This window comes from Bubalus bubalis, chromosome 12 (assembly GCF_019923935.1).
Source record: "Bubalus bubalis isolate 160015118507 breed Murrah chromosome 12, NDDB_SH_1, whole genome shotgun sequence".
Lineage (NCBI taxonomy): Eukaryota > Metazoa > Chordata > Mammalia > Artiodactyla > Bovidae > Bubalus > Bubalus bubalis.
Window position 1 is genome coordinate 61,264,549 of NC_059168.1, and position 20,513 is coordinate 61,285,061.

At 38.2% G+C, this 20,513-nt stretch overlaps 1 protein-coding gene across 13 annotated transcripts in view; it reads right to left on the reverse strand.

Annotated features, from left to right (window-relative positions):
• LOC102389627 (WD repeat containing planar cell polarity effector) overlaps positions 1-20,513 on the reverse strand; it is a 454,572-nt gene that overhangs the window by 21,348 nt on the left and 412,711 nt on the right. The gene's annotated exons all lie outside the window — the stretch shown is intronic.

Here is a 20,513-nt window from a genome sequence, read left to right on the forward strand (position 1 = left end):
GTCCAGTAGGGAGAAAGACCACTGTAAACAACAGCTAATAACTTAGTGTGATAGGTTTTATGGCAGGGTTAAGAATGGTATGGAACCAAAGAGCAGGAACTGATCCTTGATCTATGTTTTGAAGGATAAATAAGAGTTATACTAGAAGGGAAAATGGAGGTAAGCCAACAGAAAATGAATGGTATCTGACATGTGTATGTAGAGAAGATTGAAAAACCACAGTTCTGTCAGGCAATAACAGGTCTTTCAATACGGAAGGAATGTTTGATGTGTGAGAGAATGCTGTGGAAAATAATTCTAAACAAGTAGAGCTACTAAAAAAGACTTAGAAATCTTTGGCACACAAAATGATCATTGGAATGAGAATTTTATTGCAATAAAATGGTAAAAAGAACATGAACAAGTTTTCAATGATGAAATATAAATGGCCTAAAATCATGAGCTATCAGGGCTTTCCTGATACCTCAGTTGGTAAAGAATCCGCCTGCAATGCAGGAGACCCTTGGAATTCCCTTCAATTCCTGGGTAGGGAAGATTTGCTGAAGAAGGAATAGGCTGCCCACTCCAGTATTCTTGGGCGTCCCTTGTGGTTCAGCTGGTAAAGAATCCAACTGCAATGCAGGAGACCTGGGCTCAATCCCTGGGTTGGGAAGATCCCATGGAGAAGGGAAGGGCTACCCACTCCAGTATTCTGGCCTGGAGAATTCCATAGACTATAGTCCATGGGATCGCAAAGAGTTGGACACAACTGAGCGACTTTCACTTTCATAATCATGAAAAGATATTTTATTTTCCCAATATTCAAAGTTGAAAAATGTAATTTCAAACTGCACAAGTTTTTTAAAAGTTGTTACTTATTGGTTGCACAGTTTGGGGGGAAAACAGGCATTTATATTTACTGGGAATATAGACTTTATACAGCAGGGGTTGGTAAGCTATGGCTTACTAGCCAAATATAGCCTGCCTTTTATACAGTCCTTGAATTATCAATGCTATTTACCTAGCATAATGCCTTCCAGGTCGATTAATGTTGCTGCAGATGGCAAAAATCTCATTCTTATTTAGGGCTGAGAAGTATTCCGTTTGTGTGTGTGTGTGTGTGTGTGTGTGTGTGTTTGTGTGTGTGTGTGTGTGTGTGTAGTCTTCTTTATCCATTCATCAGTTGATGGACACTTACGTTACTTTTGTATCTTGGCAGTTGTAAATAGTGTTGCTATTAACACTGGGGTGAACGTATCTTTTCAAATCAGTGCTTTTGTTTCTCTCAGATATATACTCAGGCATGGAATTGTTGGGTCATAAAGCTATGACAAATTTAGACAGCATATTAAAAGGCAGAGACATCACTTTGCCGACAAGGTCCATCTAGTCAAAGCTATGACTTTGCCAACAGTTGTGTATGATGTGAGAGCTGGACCATAAAGAAGGCTGAGCAATGAAAAAATGATGCTTTTGAACTGTGGTGTTGGAGAAGACTCTTGAGAGTCCCTTGGACAGCAAGATTAAACCAGTCAATCCTAAAGGAAATCAACCCTGAATATTCACTGGAAGGACTGATGCTGAAGCAGAAGCTTCAATACTTTGGCCACCTGATGTGAAGAGCTGACTCACTGGAAAAGACCCTGACACTGGGAAACATTGAAGGCAGGAGGAGAAGGGGATGACAGGATGAGATGGTTGGATGACATCACTGACTTGATGGACATGAGTTTGAGCAAACTCTGGGAAACGATGAAAGACAGGGTACCTTGGCATGCTGCAGTCCATGGGGTTGCAAAGAGTTGGACACAACTTAGTGACTGAACAGCAACAATGGTAGTTCTATTTTAGTTATTATGTGAAAACTCTACGTTGTTTTCCCCAATTCACATCCCCACTAACAGTATATGAAGATTCCCTTTTTTCTACATCCTTGCCAGCATTTGTCATTTGTGTTTTTTGATGATGGCCCTTCCGACAGCTGTGAGATGATATCTCATTGTGGTTCTGATTTGCATTTGCTTGATGATTGTACCTCTTTTCATGGGTGTCTGCATTTTCTTAAATTTTGGAAAACTGGTCAGTTTCTCTGCCCATTTTATAATCAGGTGGTTTCTTTTTTGATGGTCAGTTGTGTGGACTGTTTATATATTTTGGATATTAACCCCTTATTGGTCATATTATTTGCAAATAATTTTTCCCATTCAGTAGTTTTGTTTTGTTTTGTTGTTATACTCAGTGAAATAAGTCAGACAGAGAAAGACAAATACTAGATGATATTACTTATATGTGGAATATAAAAAATACAATTAGCAAATATAACAAAAAAGTAGACTCACAAATACAGAGAGCAAACTAGTTACCAACGGAGAAAAAAGAAGGTCATGATAGGCATAAGGGATTGAGAAATGTAAACTATTAGGTATAAATTAGGCTACAAGGATATATTATATAACACAGGGAATATAACAAATATTTTATAATAAATATAAATAGAGTTAACCTGTAAAAATTGTGAGTCACTATATTATATATAGTATATATAGATTATATATACTATATACTGTATATATGATATTGTACAGCAACTATACTTCAATTTTAAAAAAGAACAGTGTTTACATTTTTCAATGGCTGGAAGAACTGTGTTCAACCACTCAAGTCTGTATGGCTCTGGAATTAGTTCATCTTGCAGACTTGAAAATGTATCAATTTAAAACTACAAGCCAAATAGTACTTATTGTGAAACTTACATTGTGATAAAGCTTTTCAGTGAAAACTAACATTGTTTTGACTTGCAGTAATACCAGGCTGTGTTACACACCTCCTGTAAAAATTGAAATTTAAAACTGTCAAAAAATAAAGTGAGATCTCTATTCTTTTTTTTTTTTTTTTTTTTTTTTTTTGAGATCTCTATTCTTATACAAAGTCCCAGCAATATGTTTCAGTCCATGGCATTTTTCAACCTTGATACAAGTGCCAAGGAGCTGTTCATAGTTCAAACTCTAATGGTGCAATTAAGGGAAATAATTAATTTACAATGTGCTAACATATTAAAAGGCAGTCTCATTTCAGTTCAGTTGCTCAGTCGTGTCCAACTCTTTGCGACCCCATGAATCGCAGCATGCCAGGCCTCCCTGTCCATCACCAACTCCCAGAGTTCACTCAAACTCATGTCCATCGAGTCAGTGATGCCATCCAGCCATCTCATCCTCTGTCGTCCCCTTCTCCTCCTGCCCCCAATCCCTCCCAGCATCAGGGTCTTTTCCAATGAGTCAACTCTTCACATGAGGTGGCCAAAGTATTGGAGTTTCAGCTTTAGCATCAGTCCTTCCAATGAACACCCAGGACTGATCTCCCTTAGAATGGACTGGTTGGATCTCCTTGCAGTCCAAGGGACTCTCAAGAGTCTTCTCCAACACCACAGTTCAGAAGCATCAATTCTTTGGCACTCAGCTTTCTTCACAGTCCAACTCTCACATCCATACATGACTACTGGAAAAACCGTAGCCTTGACTAGACGGACCTTTGTTGGCAGAATAATGTCTCTACTTTTTAATATGCTATCTAGCCCAAGGTCAGGGGCAGTGGCCAAGAGGAGCTACCCCACGCCTGAGGTCAGGGGCGGTGGCGGGAAGGAGCTACCCCATGCCCGAGGTCAGGGGCAGTGGCCTAGAGGAGCTACCACACGCCCGAGGTCAGGGGCAGTGGCCGAGAGGAGCAACCCCATGTCCAAGGAGCGGCGGCTGCACGGGCACAGGAGGGCCGAGAGGAGCTACTCCATGTTCAGGGTCAGGAGGGGCAGCCATGAGGAGATACCCCTCGTCCAAAGTAAGGAGCAGCAGTTGTGCTTTGCTGGAGCAGCTGTGAAGAGATACCCCACGTCCAAGGTAAGAGAAACCCAAGTAAGATGGTAGGTGTTGCAAGAGGGCATCAGAGGGCAGACACACTGAAACCATAATCACAGAAAACTAGCCAATCTGATCACACAGACCACAGCCTTGTCTAACTCAATGAAACTAAGCCATGCCGTGTGGGGCCACCCAAGATGGATGGGTCATGGTGGAGAGGTCTGACAGAATGTGGTCCACTGGAGAATGGAATGGCAAACCACTTCAGTATTCTTGCCTTGAGAACCCCATGAACAGTATGAAAAGGCAAAATGATAGGATACTGAAAGAGGAACTCCCCAGGTCAGTAAGTGCTCAATATGCTACTGGAGATCAGTGGAGAAATAACTCCAGAAAGAATGAAGGGATGGAGCCAAAGCAAAAACAATACCCACTTGTGGATGTGACTGGTGATAGACGCAAGGTCTGATGCTGTAAAGAGCAATATTGCATAGGAACCTGGAATGTCAGGCCCATGAATCAAGGCAAATTGGAAGTGGTCAAACAGGAGATGGCAAGAGCGAACATCGACATTCTAGGAATCAGTGAACTAAAATGGACTGGAATGGGTGAATTTAACTCAGATGACCATTATGTCTACTACTGCGGGCAGGAATCCCTTAGAAGAAATGGAGTAGCCATTGGTCAACAAAAGGGTCCAAAATGCAGTACTTGGATGCAATCTCAAAAGCGACAGAATGATCTCTGTTCATTTCCAAGGCAAACCATTCACGGTAATCCAAGCCTATGCCCCAACAAGTAACACTGAAGAAGCGGAAGTTGAACAGTTCTATGAAGACCTACAAGACCTTTTAGAACTAACACCCCAAAAAAGATGTCCTTTTCATTATAGGGGACTGGAATGCAAAAGTAGGAAGTCAAGAAACACCTGGAGTAACAGGAAAATTTGGCCTTGGAGTACGGAATGAAGCAGGGCAAAGGCTAATCGAGTTTTGCCAAGAGAACACACCAGTCATAGCAAATACCCTCTTCCAAACAACACAAGAGAAGACTCTACACATGGACATCACCAGATGGTCAACACCTAAATCAGATTGATTATATTTTTTGCAGTGAAAGATGGAGAAGCTCTATATAATTAGCAAAAACAAGACGGGGAACTGACTGTGGTTCAGATCATGAACTCCTTATTGCCAAATTTAGACTTAAAAGGCAGTCTAGTCTTTAGCTAATAGAGTTTCTAAAAATGCCTTCTGATCAGTGAATATGTGCAATTAACCATACACTCATGTCATATATCGGAGAAGGCCATGGCACCCCACTCCAGTACTTTTGCCTGAAAAATCCCATGGACGGAGGAGCCTGGTAGGCTGCAGTCCGTGGGGTCGCTAGAGTCAGACACAACTGAGCGACTTCACTTTCACTTTTCACTTTCATGCATTGGAGAAGGAAATGGCAACCCATTCCAGTGTTCTTGCCTGGAGAATCCCAGGGACGGGGGAGCCTGGTGGGCTACTGTCTATGGGGTTGCACAGAGTCAGACACGACTGAAGCGACTTAGCAGCAGCATGTCATATATATAAATATTTGGCAGTAGTTGTCTATGAGGAAAGAAATGTGCAAAATGAAAATAAATTTCACCATAGATCAGTACCCACAGATGAATATTTACAATGGATTCTGTTGATAAGGAATAGCACCTTTCAACTCTTATTCCCCGAAAAGAACTTCCTTATTTATATCTGTAGAACTTCATTATGAAAACTGTACTCAATTATTATTTTTAACTTTATAGAAAATATTTATGGAAATTTGCTATCATACTCAATTATTACATTTAAAATTTTGTTTTATCAATAAAGATCTACAGAAATTTGTTTTCTCAAGTACGTATATAATAACCTTGATTTTGCTTCATGACCCATAAGCCTATACTATTTGCTGTTTGGTTCTTTATAGAAAACGTTTGATGATTCCATAGTTAATTAATATATAAGAATTTAAAATTAGCATATATATACTTATGGAAACTCTTCCTAAGGAAATGATGTGATCAATCTTATGTCCAAGACTGGTGATGTAGAAAAGGAAGAGTCAAAAGAAAAGGGAGCAATCAAGCCAAAAATCAAATTATCCTCCAATTAAAAATGAAATTAAAACAGATTGGTGATGACAGCAATACTTATTTTGTCTTACAAAGGAATTCTACATTTATTTACCGAAAATATTACATCTACCTTTTGTGCATATAATTTATAACATTATACTGTTTTTGAGGGGCAAACTCCCCAGTCAGTAGGTGCCCAATATGCTACTGGAGAAGAGCAGAGAAATAGCTCCAGAAGGTATGAAGAGGCTGATTTAGCCAAAGCGGAAACACCCAGCTGTGTGTGTGTCTGGTGGTGAAAGTAAAGTCCAATGCTGTAAAGAAAAGTATTGCATAGGAACCTGGAACATTAGGTCCATGAATCAAGGTAAATTGAAAGTGGTCAACAGGAGATGGCAAGAGTGAACATCAACATCTTAGCAATAGTGAACTAAAATGGACTGGAGTGGGCAAATTTAATTCAGATGACAATTATATCTACTACTGTGGGCAAGAATCTCATAGAAGAAATGGAGTAGCTTTCATAGTCATCAAAAGAGTCCAAAATGTAGTACTTGGGTACAATCTTAAAAATGGCAGAATGATCTCTGTTGTTTCCAAGGCAAACCATTCAACATCACAGTAATCCAAGTCTATGCCCCAACCACTAATGCCAAAGAAGCTGAAGTTGAATGATTCTATGAAGACCAACAAGGCTTTCTAGAACTAACACCAAAAAAGATGTCCTTTCTTCATCATGAAAGTGAAAGTGAAGTCACTCAGTCGTGTCCGACTCTTTGCGACCCACCCCATGGACTGTAGCCTACCAGGCTCCTCTATCCATGGGATTTTCCAGGCAATAGTACTGGAGTGGATTGCCATTTCCTTCTCCAGAGGATGTTCCCGACCCAGGGATCGAACCCAGGTCTCCAACATTGTAGACAGACACTTTACCATCTGAGCCACTTTCTTCATCATAGGGGACTGGAATGCAAAAGTAGGAACTCAAGAGATACCTGGAGTAACAGGCAAGTTTGGCCTAGGAGTACAAAATGAAGCAGGGCAAAGGCTAACAATTTTGCCAAGAGAAGGCATTGGTCATAGCAGACACCTTCTTCCAACACGAGAGACGACCATACACATGGATATCACCAGATGGTCAATACCAAAATCAGACTTATTATATTCTTTGCAGTCAAAGATGGAGATGCTCTATACAGTCAGCAAAAACAAGACTGGGAGCTGTCTGTGGCTCAGATCATGAACTCCTTATTGCCAAATCAGACTTAAATTGAAGGACATAGAGAAAACCACTAGGCCATTCAGTTACGACCTAAATCAAATCCCTTATGATTATACAGTGGAAGCAACAAATAGATTCAAGGGATTAAATCTGATAGAGTGCTTAAAGAACTATGGATGGAGGTTCATGACATTGTATAGGAGGCAGTGATCAAAATCATCCCCAAGAAAAAGAAATGTAAAAATGCAAAATGGCTGTCTGAGGCGGCCTTACAAATAGCCAAGAAAAAAAGAAAAGCAAAGATAAACCCATTTGAATACAGAGTTCCAAAGAATAGGAAGGAGAGATAAGAAAACCTTCTTAAGTGATCAATGCAAAGAAAAGAGGAAAACAATAGAATGGGAAAGACTGGAGATCTTTTCAAGAAAATTATGATACCAAGGGAACATACCATGCAAAGATGGGCATAATAAAGGACAGAAATGGTACGGACCTAACAGAAGCAGAAGATACTAGGAAGAGATCGCAAGAATACACAGAAGAAGTGTACACAAAAGGTCTTAATGACTCAGATAACCACAATGGTGTGATCACTCACCTAGAGCTAGACATCTTGGAGTGCGAAGCCAAGAGGGGCCTTAGGAAGCATCACTACGAACAAAGCTAGTGGAGGGGATGGAATTCCAGTTGAACTGTTTCAAATCCTACAGGATGATGCTGTGAAAGTGCTGCACTCACTATGCCAGCAAATTTGGAAAGCTCGGCAGTGGCCACGGGACCAGAAAAGATCAGTTTTCATTCCAGTCCCCAAGAAGGGCAATGCTCAAGAATGTTCAAACTACCCCACAATTGCACTCATTTCACATGCTAGCAAAGTAATGCTCAAAATTCTCCAAGTCAGGCTTCAGCAGTACATGAACTGAGAACTTCCAGATGTTCAGGTTGGATTTAGAAAAGGCAGAGGAACCAGAGATCAAATTGCCAACATCTGTTGGATCTTAGAAAAAGCAAGAGAATTTCAGAAAAACATCTACTTCTGCTTCATTGACTACACTAAAGCCTTTGACCATGTGGATCAAAACAAACTGGAAAATTCTTCAAGAGTGGGAATATCAGACCACTTGACCTGCCTCTTGAGAAACCTGTATACAGGTCAAGAAGCAACAGTTAGAACCAGACATGGAACAATGGACTGGTTCCAAATTGGGAAAGGAGTACGTCAAGGCTGTATATAGTCACCCTGCTTATTTAACTTCTACACAGAGTACATCATGCAAAATGCCAGGCTGGATGAGGCACAAACTGGAATCAAGATTGCTGGGTGAAGTATCAATAACCTTAGATATGCAGATGACACCACCCTAATAGCAGAAAGCAATGAGGAACTAAAGAGTGCCTTGATTATGGTGAAAGAGGAGAGTAAAAAACCTGGCTTAAAAGTCAGCATTCAAAAAAGTAAGATCATGGCATCTGGTTCCATTACCTCATGGCAAATAGATGGGTAAACAATGGAAACAGTGACAGACTTTATTTTCTTGGGCTCCAAAATCACTTTGGACAGTGAATGCAGCCATGAAATTAAAAGACACTTGCTCCTTTGAAGAACAGTTATGGGAAACCAAGACAGTGTATTAAAAAGCAGAGACATCACTTTGCCGACAAATGTCCATATAGTCAAAGCTGTGGTTTTTCCAGGAGACAAGTTCAAATGTGAGTGTTGGACCATAAAGACAGCTGAGCACTGAAGAACTGACTTTTGAATTCTGTGGTGCTGAAGATGACTCAAGAGTCCCTTGGACAGCAAGGAGATCAAACCAGTCAACCCTAAATGAAGTCAACCTTGAATATTCATTAGAAGGACTGATGCTGAAGCTGAAGCACCAATACTTTGGCCCCCTGATGTGAGGAGCCGACTCATTGGAAAACACCCTGATGCTGGGAAAGATTGAGGGCAGGAGGAGAAGAGGGCAACAGAGGATGAGATAGTTGGATGGTATCATTGACTCGATCAACCTGAGTTTGTGTAAACTCCAGGAGACAGTGAAGGATAGAGCAGCCTGGCATGCTGCAGTCCATGGGGTCACAAACAGTTGGACATGAGTGAGTGAATAGCAAAAAAAAAAAAAAAAATTATTCCACATATAATTATGGAATATTTACTCTGTGCCAGATGTATAGGTGAATTTACTACAAAAGTTAATGAAGCTTAAGCGTCTCATCTTATTTTTACATGTCCTTCCAGTACCTAATTTTGTACCTGAAATATTAAATTCTTTTTGAAATTGAAGTATAGTTGATTTACAATATTATAATAGTTTCAGGTGTACAGCATAGTGATTCAGCATTTTTGTAGATTATATTCCATTTAAAGTTATAAACAAAATAATGGCTATATTTCCCTGTGATGTATAACATATCCTTGTTGTTACCTTTATTATAGACAGTAGTTTGTAGCTCTTAATCCTGTACTTCTATCTTGCCCCTCCCTGCCTTCTCTCTCCCCACTGGTAACCATTAGTCTCTTTTCTATGAGTCTTTTCTTGTTTTGTTATATATATTTATTTTTTAGATTCCACTTCTAAGTGATGACATATAGTATTTGTCTATGACTTACTTTATTAAATATAATATTCTCTAGGTCCATTGAATTATTTTTCTTAAGAAGTATAAGCTTCAAACCCTATAAAACATGGATCTACCCCCTGATGCCCATTCATCACGTTTCACATACTTCACCATGCTTAGTTGTTTAGAATCATGTGTCTGGGAGCCACATGGCACAAGAAGACATTGTAAGATACACAGTCCTTTTTTGTGTTGTTCGTCTCTTTTTGGATACTTACAAGGTGTAAATGGCATGTCATGAGTCTAAATAGAAAATATAAATGAAAATATATTTGAAAAGTGTCATATTGATTAATCCCAACCTTTACTGCCACCCAATCAGGATTACCTAGTGAATGGCTTTATTTAAACTGTTACTAATTGGAAGTAAAAAAAAAAAAAATATTCAGAAGAATGAATCACTTAGTTTCTGTCATTCTCAATGAAAATTTTTAGTTTATCATTTGCCAAACTGACTTATATTAGTAACATCATTTAGCATTATTAAGTGAAAATGGCTTCCACTGAACAAAAGATGACAAACACTGATAGTCTTTGGCCATGATCCAGGTTTAAAAATTTACACATATCCTGTCTGTATCATCTAAGATCTATTCAATAAAATAAAAGACTTTCTATTCCTGGGAGCTCTATTACCTTTCACAGATGATATTTAATGTACTACCAAAATGAATATGCAGATTTAAAAGAATAAGTATTTAAAGTTAGGGAGTTCCTTGACAATCCAGTGGTCAGGATTTGGTGCTTTCACTATTGAGGGCCCAGGTTCAATACCTGTTAGGGGAACTAAGATCCTACAAGTTGTGCAGCATGACCAAAAAAAGGTTATTTAAAGCTTAAAAGTGAACAGTGCAAAACAGAGAAGAAAACAATAGAATGAGAAAGACTAGAGACCTCTTCAAGAAATTAGAGATACCAAGGGAACATTTCATGCAAAGATGCTCACAATATAGGACAGAAACAATAAGGACATAATGGAAGCAGAAGAGATTAAGAAAAAATGGCAAGAATACACAGAAAACTATACAAAAAAGGTCATAATGACCCGGGCAACCTCAATGGTGTGGTCATTCACCTACAGCCAGATATCAGTGTGTGAAGTCAAGTGGGCCTTACGAAGGATTACCACGAACAAAGCTAGTGGAGGTGATGGAATTTCAGCTGAGCTATTTCTAATCCTAAAAGATGATGCTGTTAAAGTGCTGCACTCAAAATGCCAGCAAATTTTTAAAACTCAGCAGTGGCCACACGACTGGAAAAGGCCAGTTTTAATTCTAATCCCCAAAAAGGGCAATGCCAAAGAATGTTCAAATTACCCCACAATTAAACTCATTTCACATGCTAGCAAGGTAATGCTCAAAATCCTTAAAGCTAGGCTTCGACAGTACATGGACCAAGAACATCCAGATGTACAAGCTGGATTTAGAAAAGGCAGAGGAACCTGAGGTCAAATTGCCAACATCCATTGGATTATAGAAAAAGTAAGGGAATTCAAGAAAAACATCTGCTTCTGCTTCATTGACTACTAAAGCCTTTGACTGTGTGGATAACAACAAACTGGAAAATTCTTCAAGAGATGGGAATACCAGATCACCTTACCTGCCTCCTGAGAAATCTGTATGCAGGTCAAGAAGCAACAGTTAGAACCAGACATGGAACAACGACTGGTTCCAAATTGGGAAAGGAGTATGTCAAGGCTGTATATTGTCACCCTGCTTATTTAACTTCTACGCAGAGTACATCATGCAAAATGCCAGGCTGAATGAGGCACAAACTGGAATCAAGATTGCCGGGAGAAATATCAATAACCTTAGATATGCAGATGACACCAACCTAATGGCAGAAAGTGAAGAGGAACTAAAGAGTGTCTTGATGAAGGTGAAAGAGGAGAGTGAAAACCTGGCTTAATGGCAAATAGAGAGGTAAACAATGGAAACAGAGACTTCATTTTGTTGGGCTCCAAAATCACTGCAGATGGTGACTGCAGCCATGAAATTTAAGATGCTTTTTCCTTGACAGAAAAGCTACAATAAACCAAGACAGCATATTAAAAAGCAGAGACATCACTTAGCCATCAGAAAAGCTACAATAAACCAAGACAGCATACTAAAAAGCAGAGACTTCACTTAGCCAACAAACGTCCTTATAGTCAAAGCTATGGTTTTTCCTGTAGTCATGTATGGATGTGTGAGTTGGACCATAAATAAGAATGTGCACCAAAGAGCTGATGCTTTCGAATTCTGTGGTGCTGGAGATAACTCAAGAGTTCCTTGGACAGCAGGGAAATCAAACCAGTCAATTCTATATGAAATCAACCTTGACTCTTCATTGGAAGAACTGATGCCGAAGTTGCAGTTCCAATACTTTGGCCACTTGATGCAAATAGCCGACTCATTGGAAAAGATCCTGATGCTAGTAAAGATTGAGGGCTTGAGAAGGGAATGACAGGAGGACAGGATAGTTGGATAGCATGATGGACTCAATGGACATGAGTTAGAGCAAACTCCAGGGAATAGTGAAGGATGAGGAATTCTGGCATGCCGCAGTCTATGGCATCGCAAAGTGTCGGACATGACAGTAACTGAACCACAACATATGGCAGTTCATTATTTTATTCACCACTTTTACCCATGATAAAAATAAATTCAAAACAAAATTAATAGTTTTCCTATTTAAAAGCAAATTTCCTTTGCCATAGTTACATCCTTTTCAATCCTAACTTTTTGTGTGTGTTTATCTTCTTCTGCACCTTGATGACATTTTTTCTAAACTATTATTTTACAGGTTTCTTCTAGAATGACTTTGATTTGTTGAGGAATTCTGTTTTTAAAATTTTGATTTAATTTATCTTTATTTTCATTTCTCTATATTGTTTGGATTTGTCTTTATCTTCTTGAGATGAAAGCATAGGCCATTTATTTTCAATCTTTTTTAAAAATAATGCATTTAAGGCTGTGAAGTTTCTGTGGCTGCAAGCCACAGATACTGATATATAATATTTTCATTGTCATTAAGTTGTAAGTTTATAATTTCCATTTGATATCACCTTTAGCCCAAGTAATAAGTATGCTATTAAATTAGCTCAGGTTTTCTATTTATGTTATTCAAGTTGTTAATATCCTTCCTGTTTTTTTCCTACACCTCATGTGCCTCATGCATTGCAGGCAGATTTTTTACCACTGAGCCACTGGGGAAGGTTCAAGTAGCTATAGCATTATTCATTTAACTACTGAGCTCCAAACTTTTTTAAAAGAAAAACCTTCAAGGAAAAATTGAAAAACCCACAAAGTACAAGATGTTAGCACACCCTTCTCTGAAAAACATACTGTAACATCGTGTACTTTGTGGATTTTTCAACATTCATAAGATGCATCTGTTATCTCACTGCATAGGCTGCTTGAATGTCCTCATGACATGGCAGCTAGCTTCCCCCAGAGCAAGTGATCAGAGAGAAAGGGGCAAAATGGAAGCCGCAATACATTTATTACCTAGTTTCAGAAGTCACACATCATACTTGAAGTGAGTTACCAGGTCTAGCTCATTCAAGGGATGAGAGGTTAAGGTACCACCTTTTGAAAAGAGGAGTATCAAAGAATTTCAGCACACGTTTTAAAACTACCTCATGTTTTTTTCCTTTTAATCCTTTGTCTTCAGATCTTTTGTCTGACACTTGGAAGCATTTATTTATATATTTTCCCATTTGAACCATGATATTTTGGGTATGGAGTGTTTTTTTATATGCAACACATACTTGAATATTTAAAAATCCAATTTTATGGTCTCTGATTTTCAATAGGTGAATTTAATTCATTAACATTATAATTACTGATGCTTAGACATTCTTGACAGCTTATTTTTTACTTTTTATTTGCCATACCTTTAATTATTTCCTTCTGATTATTTCCTCTTTGCTCTGTAATAATTTATCAATTTTTATTTCTTTGGTTTTTTTTCTTATTTACTGATTCTAAAGTTACACCATTTGTGTTGGTTGGTTAGGGTTACTACCAGAAGAAAACAACATAGCCTGGGCACGTTAAACAAGAGAAATATTATTTTCTCATAGCTGTGGAGGCTGGAAGTTTAAGACGAAGGTGTTGACAGGTTTGGTTTCTCCTGATGCCTCTGTCATTGTCTTGCAGGTGACCATCTTCTTCTTCCACAGGATTTACCTCTGTGCACATACATCCCTGTTGGTCTCTCTTCCTCTTCTTATAAATACACCAGCCATATTGGATTAGGGCTCCACCTCCATGGCCTCATTTAACCTTAATTATATCTTTAAAGGCTTCACTTCCAAATATATTACATTGGGAGTTACAGCTTTAGCATATCAGTTGGAAGGAGAGGAGGATGTAATTCACTTCATAAAATCACCCATTCCTGTTTTTCTGGTGAATATTCTTAAATTCTTTACATACTCGTATCAGCTTATTTTTCTAACAATACATGGGGTTTATCAGTATTTACTTATTTTGACCTCTCCATTCACCTGCTCTACTACAACTTAATTATTCACCCTTCCTTTCCCAGGAATATTTTCTTGATTCCTAGTACCCCCTTTTTACAACATGGAAAACTTTTGGCGCTTTTGTCAACTTTAGCAGTCATCTTATCTGGACGTTAGATTTCTGCTTTCTTTCTTCAATCTGATTTTGTGTGTTTTCCTGTTTTCAGTGGATTCTTCACAACTTCTGGTCCCTTTATGTATTCTTGACTTTAATTCCAGTTATAAGTCTTAAACACACAGACACACACACACTTACATTTCATCATTAATAAAGGTATGGCAGAGGAGGGAGAAGCTGATGAACACACTGAATCCACTGTCTTAAAACAGAAGAGGTACGTTTCATATAGAAGTTAATTCTACAGAGTAGAGACCTCTGACTGGGAAAATTTGAACTTGGAAATTCAGGACAGGTTTGAGTCGATAGAAGTAAAAAATACTATATTCATAATATTGTTTACAATTATTTTAATTAATTTACATTGATTGCAGTTATAATGCTAAATGGTAATTCTTGCTTCAGAAATGTACAGGTATAAGACTCTTCTAAATAAAAACAGTGCCAAAGAAGCTCTTTTATGTCAATTTGATCACCAAGTAAGTGCCTTAGGAGTGGCAGATGTAAGGCATGCTACAGAAATCATGCCAACAGAAGACAAACTACCCAGTATCATTATGCCAAGGGAAGGCACAGGTGGCTGGAGAGCAGCAGCTACAGGTCTTTTTATAATGTTATCAAATGGCACACACTTGACTCCAGCTGTTCTGTGCCAATGGCCAAGGTAATTAGGGATGCCAACATGAGAGAGTTCAGAAGGCACATTCATCCTCATGCCATCCAACATTGGACCAGAGAAACAATCTTGGGTGGCACATTAACTGGCTTTTGTGCCACAGAAATAATTAGGTTGGAGAGGTCACTTGAACTTTGAAAAGCAGGATAAGGTCCCAAAGGCACAGAATTAAAAGTATTTCTATGACCAATAGAAACAGATTTCAAAACCACACAACTTCTACCTAGAGAAAGCAGGGACAACAAAGAGTCTAGCGCTTCAACAACAGTGAAATTTTAAAATATTCTTCGAGTTACAGAAAAGTTTGCAGTACAAAGACCTTTTTTTTCTTGAATCATTGGAGAGTAAGCTGCCAACATACTCTTGAATATGCTTGTGTTTATCTCCTACAAATTTGGATATTGTCAGTCAAATCAAGAGAATCATGAAATGAACACTGGTAACATTACTCTCATTTAATCGCTGAAATTTCACCATTTATTGCAGTAATGTTCTTCACATCATACAGATCCATTTCTTGATAGATTTAGCTGCTGTGTCTCTTTAGTATAAAATAGTTCTTCAGTCTTTCCACTGATATGAACTTAGATTTTTTGAAGAATATAGGCTAGATATTAGAATGTCCCTCAATTTGAGTTCAATTGGTGTTTCCACATGATTAGATCCAGATTATGCACATTTTTAAGGGCTGTTGTTTCCTTATTAAAATATATAAGGTAGCAAATTATTTTTACTTGTTCAGTTTTGATCATTTGATTAACATGGTGATCTACTAGCCTTCTCCACTGTAAAGTAACTCTTTTTCCTTTTGTAAATTGCCTTGTGGGGAAATATTTTAAGACTGTGTAAATAATACCCTGCCACATTCATTAATGATTGTTGCCTTATTCAAGTACTGTTATGATATTTGCCAAACTGTGATTTTCCTCATTTTATCATTCCTTTTAGATGTATTAAACAACTTTACTTATTTATTTATGTAATTACTTATATTGATATGAATGCAGGGTGCCTCATTTTATTATATAATGGATTATAGGCATACTCTGGAGATATTGTGGGTTCAGTTTCAGACCATTGCAATAAAGCAAGTCACAAGAATTTTTTTGGTTTCCTATTGCATGTAACAGAGAAGGCAATGGCACCCCACTCCAGTACTCTTGCCTGGAAAATCCCATGGATGGAGGAGCCTGGTAGGCTGTAGTCCATGGGGTCGCTAAGAGTTGGACATGACTGAGCGACTTCCCTTTCACTTTTCACTTTCATGCATTGGAGAAGGAAATGGCAACCCACTCCAGTGTTCTTGCCTGGAGAATCCCAGGGACGGGGGAGCCTGGTGGGCTTCCGTCTGTGGGGTCGCACAGAGTCGGACACGACTGAAGCGACTTAGCAGCAGCATTACATATAAAATTTATGTTTATACTATACTGTAGGCTATTAAGTATGCAATAGCATTATGTCTTAGAAAACAATGTACATACCTTAATTTTAAAAGGCCGTAGAGTGCCTGAAGAACTATGGACAGAGGTTCATAATACTGTACAGGAGGCAGCAAACACAACCATCCCAAAGAAAATGAAACATAAGAAGGCAAAGTGGTTGTTTGAGGATGCTTTACAAATAGCTGAAGAAAGAAGAGAAGTGAAAAGCAAGGGAGAAAGGGAAAGCTACACCAAACTAAATGCAGAGTTCCAGAAAACAGCAAGTAGAGATAAGAAGACTTTCTTCAATGAACAATGCAAAGCAATAGAGGAAAAAACAGAAGGAGAAAGATGAGAGATCTCTTTAAGATAATTGGAAATATCAAAGGAACATTTCATGCAAAGGTAGGCACAATAAAGGACAGAAACAGTAAATACCTAATAGAAGCAGGAGAGATCAGAAAGATGTCACAAGAATACACAGAACTGTACAAAAAAGATTTTCATGACCCGGATAACCACAATGGTGTCGTCATTCACTCAGGGCTAAACATTCTAGAGTGTGACGTCAGGCGGGCCTTAGCAACAGTATTGCCAATAAAACTAGCGGAGGTGATGGAATTCCAACAGAGCTATTTAAAAGCCTAAAAGTTGATGCTATTAAAGTGCTGCACTCAATATGTCAGCAAAATTGAAAAAGCAGTGGCCACAGGACTGGAAAAAGTCCATCTTCATCCCAATTCCCAAGAAGGGTAGTACTAAAGAATGTTCAAACTACTGGACAATTGCACTCATCTCCCATGCTAGTAAAGTTATGCTCAAAATCCTTTAATCTAGGCTTCAGCATTACACGAACTGAGAAATTCCAGATGTTCAAGCTGGGTTTAGAAAAGGCAGAGGAACCAGAGATCAAATCGCCAACATTCACTGGATAACAGAGAAAGCAAGGGAATTCCAGAAAAACATCTACTTCTGCTTCATTGACTACGCTAAAGCCTTTGACTGTGTGGATCATAACAAACTGGAAAACTCTTTACCTGTCTCCTGAGTATGCGGGTCAAGAAGCAACAGTTAGAACCTTATATGGAACAACTGACAGGTTCAAAATTGAGCAAGGAGTACAAGTCTGTTTACTGTCACCCTGTTTATTTAGTTTATACGCAGAATACATCATTCAAAATGCCAGACTGGATGAGTTACAAGTTGGAATCAAGATTGCTGGGAGAAATATAAACAACCTCAGATATGCAGATGATAGATACCACTTTAATGGCAGAAAGTGAAGAGAAACTAAAAGCCTTTTGATGAGGGTGAAAGAGGAGATGGAAAAAGACAGTGTAAAACTTAATATGAAGAAAACTAAGATCACATGGTATTTGGTGCCATCACTTCATGGCAGATAGAAGGGGAAAACGTGGAAGCAGTGACAGATCCTCTTCTTGGGCTCTAAAATCACTGTGGATGGTGAACTGCAGCAATGAAATTGGAAGAAGATTGCTTCTGGGCAGGAAAGCTATAACAAACCTAGACAGTGTATTAAAAAGCAAAGACACCACTTTGCTGACAAAGGCCCATATTGTCAAAGCTATGGTCTTTTCAGTAGTCACGTATGGATGTGAGATTTGGACCATAAAGAAGGCAGAGTGCTGAAAGAATTGATGTTTTCTAACTGGTGTTGGAGAAGACTCTTGAGAGTCTCTTGGACTGCAAGGAGATCAAACTAGTCAATCCTAAAGGAAATCAACCCTGAATACTCATTGGAAGGACTGATGCTGAAGCTGAACCTGCAATATTTTGGCCACCTGATGCGAGGAGTTGACTCACTGGAAAAGACCTTGATGCTGGGAAAAATTGAAGGCAGAAGAACAAGGCAACAGAGGATGAGATGGTTGGATGGCATCACCAATTCTATGGACATGAACTTTGCAAACTCCGAGAAGTGGTAAGGGACAGGGAAGCCTGGCATGCTGAAGCCTGTGGGGTTGCAAAGAGTCAGACACGACGTGGCAACTAAATAACAAAATTGTTTAACAAGTGCTATCGTCTGAGTCTTCAGTGAATTGTGGTAGTAACATAAAAGACCACTGTTCACATATCACCATAACCATGAAAAAGTTTGAAACATTGCAAGAATTACCAAAATTTGACAAAAAGCCATGTAATAAGCAAATGCTATTGGAAAAATAGTGTGGTGGACTTCCTTGAGGTAGGGATGCAACAGACTTTTGATTTGTAAAATATGCAGTATCTATAAAGGACAGTGAAGTGGAGGTACAATGAAATAAGGTGTACCTGTATAATCATCCCATACCATTTTCATATATTCATTAAATATTAAAAATATTTCCTAGTTTCTCTTATGATTTCTTCTTTGAATGACACTTTCACTGTAGCACTGTTTCATATGCTGTTAGTTGGGAAATCTGTATATGTATGCATGTGACTGACATAATTTAATTCCTTTGGTGTCATATTTCAGTCTTCTAAAGTGTACTGTGCTTTATTTTATGGACCAGCAGACAGTCTATGTTTAGTTATTATCCCTTAGACATTTGAAAAGAACGTGCATTCTAAAGTTGTTGGAGATAAGTTCAAAATCTGTCAGTTTAAGTTGGTTAGAAGGTTCAACATATCTTTTCTGAATTTTTTTTTTTTTTAGTACTTGTTCTTTGAATACTGCATTTGTCTGTTTCTCTTTTGTTGTCAGCTTTTGCTTCATATATTTGAAGTTCAGTTATTTTGTACATAAACATTTAGAAATATGTCTTTCTATTCAACTTTATCACAAGTGTCCTTTTTTATCTCTGGTAATACTTCATTGTGAAATCTAATTTGCCTGATACCTTACTGTTTGCAGGGTATTATCTTTATAATTTCAATCCATTTTGTCATAATAACTTAAGTGTTTTGTCTTAGAGACAATATAATTAGGTCTTGCTTTTTATCCAGTTCCACAATCTTGGTCTTAAAAAAAATTCAGTCTCTACTTTTTAATTGGAGTGTGAATTTAATTGATTTTAATATAATTATAATTATAAATATTTGGGTTTAAGTATCATGGGTCTTATCACCATCTTGCTTGTTTGTTATTTGTTATCCTGTACTGCCCTCTTTGGGGTTCAGTACTTTTAATGTATTTTTACATTTCTGTATTGACTTTTTATTTTTTGTTTTTGGCTGTGCTGGGTCTTCACTGCTGTGTGGGCTTTCCTCCAGTTGCAGCAAGCGGGGCTGCTCTCTAGTTGTAGTGCATGGGCTTCTCACTGCAGTAGATTCTCTTCTAGAGCATGGGCTCTAGGCACAAGGGCTTCAGTAGTTGCAGAGCATAGGCTCAATAGTTGTGGAGACAGCTTAGATGCTCCGTGACATGTGGGATCTTCCTGGATCAGGGATTGAACCCACATCTCCTGCACTGGCAGGTGGACTCTTCACAATGAGCCACCAGGGAAGCCTTCTCTATTGACTTTTTAAAGTTGCATATCTACTTAAAATTTTAAGAAAATCATCTAGGCACTATAACATGCAGTCTTATCACAGTTTATTTAGAATAATATTATACCACTACAGGTAAAATGCATAGACGTTACAGCAGTGTAATTTTTATTTACCCCAACTCCTTGTGATGTAATTTCATACCTATATATGTTATAACTACAATAGTGTATTGTTGGTACCTTTGCTCTAAACAGTTATAGTTTAAAGACATTCTTCCACTAGGAAAAATAGTTTTATTAGAAGTATTATTAATAATACTTTTATTGATTTTGTTAAGAAAATACTTTCATTGTTAATATTTACCATCTCCAGAGCTCTTCATTCTTTTATGTAGACCCACATTTGTTAGCATATTTGTTCTACCTAAAGAATTTCCTTGTGGTACAGGAATTTTTCTTGTGGTTCAGATCTGCTGGTGTTGAGTTGTATCAGCTTTTATTTATCCAAAAGTCTCTTTATTTCATTCTCATTTTAGAATAAATTTCACTGGATAAAAAATTGTGTTCAAA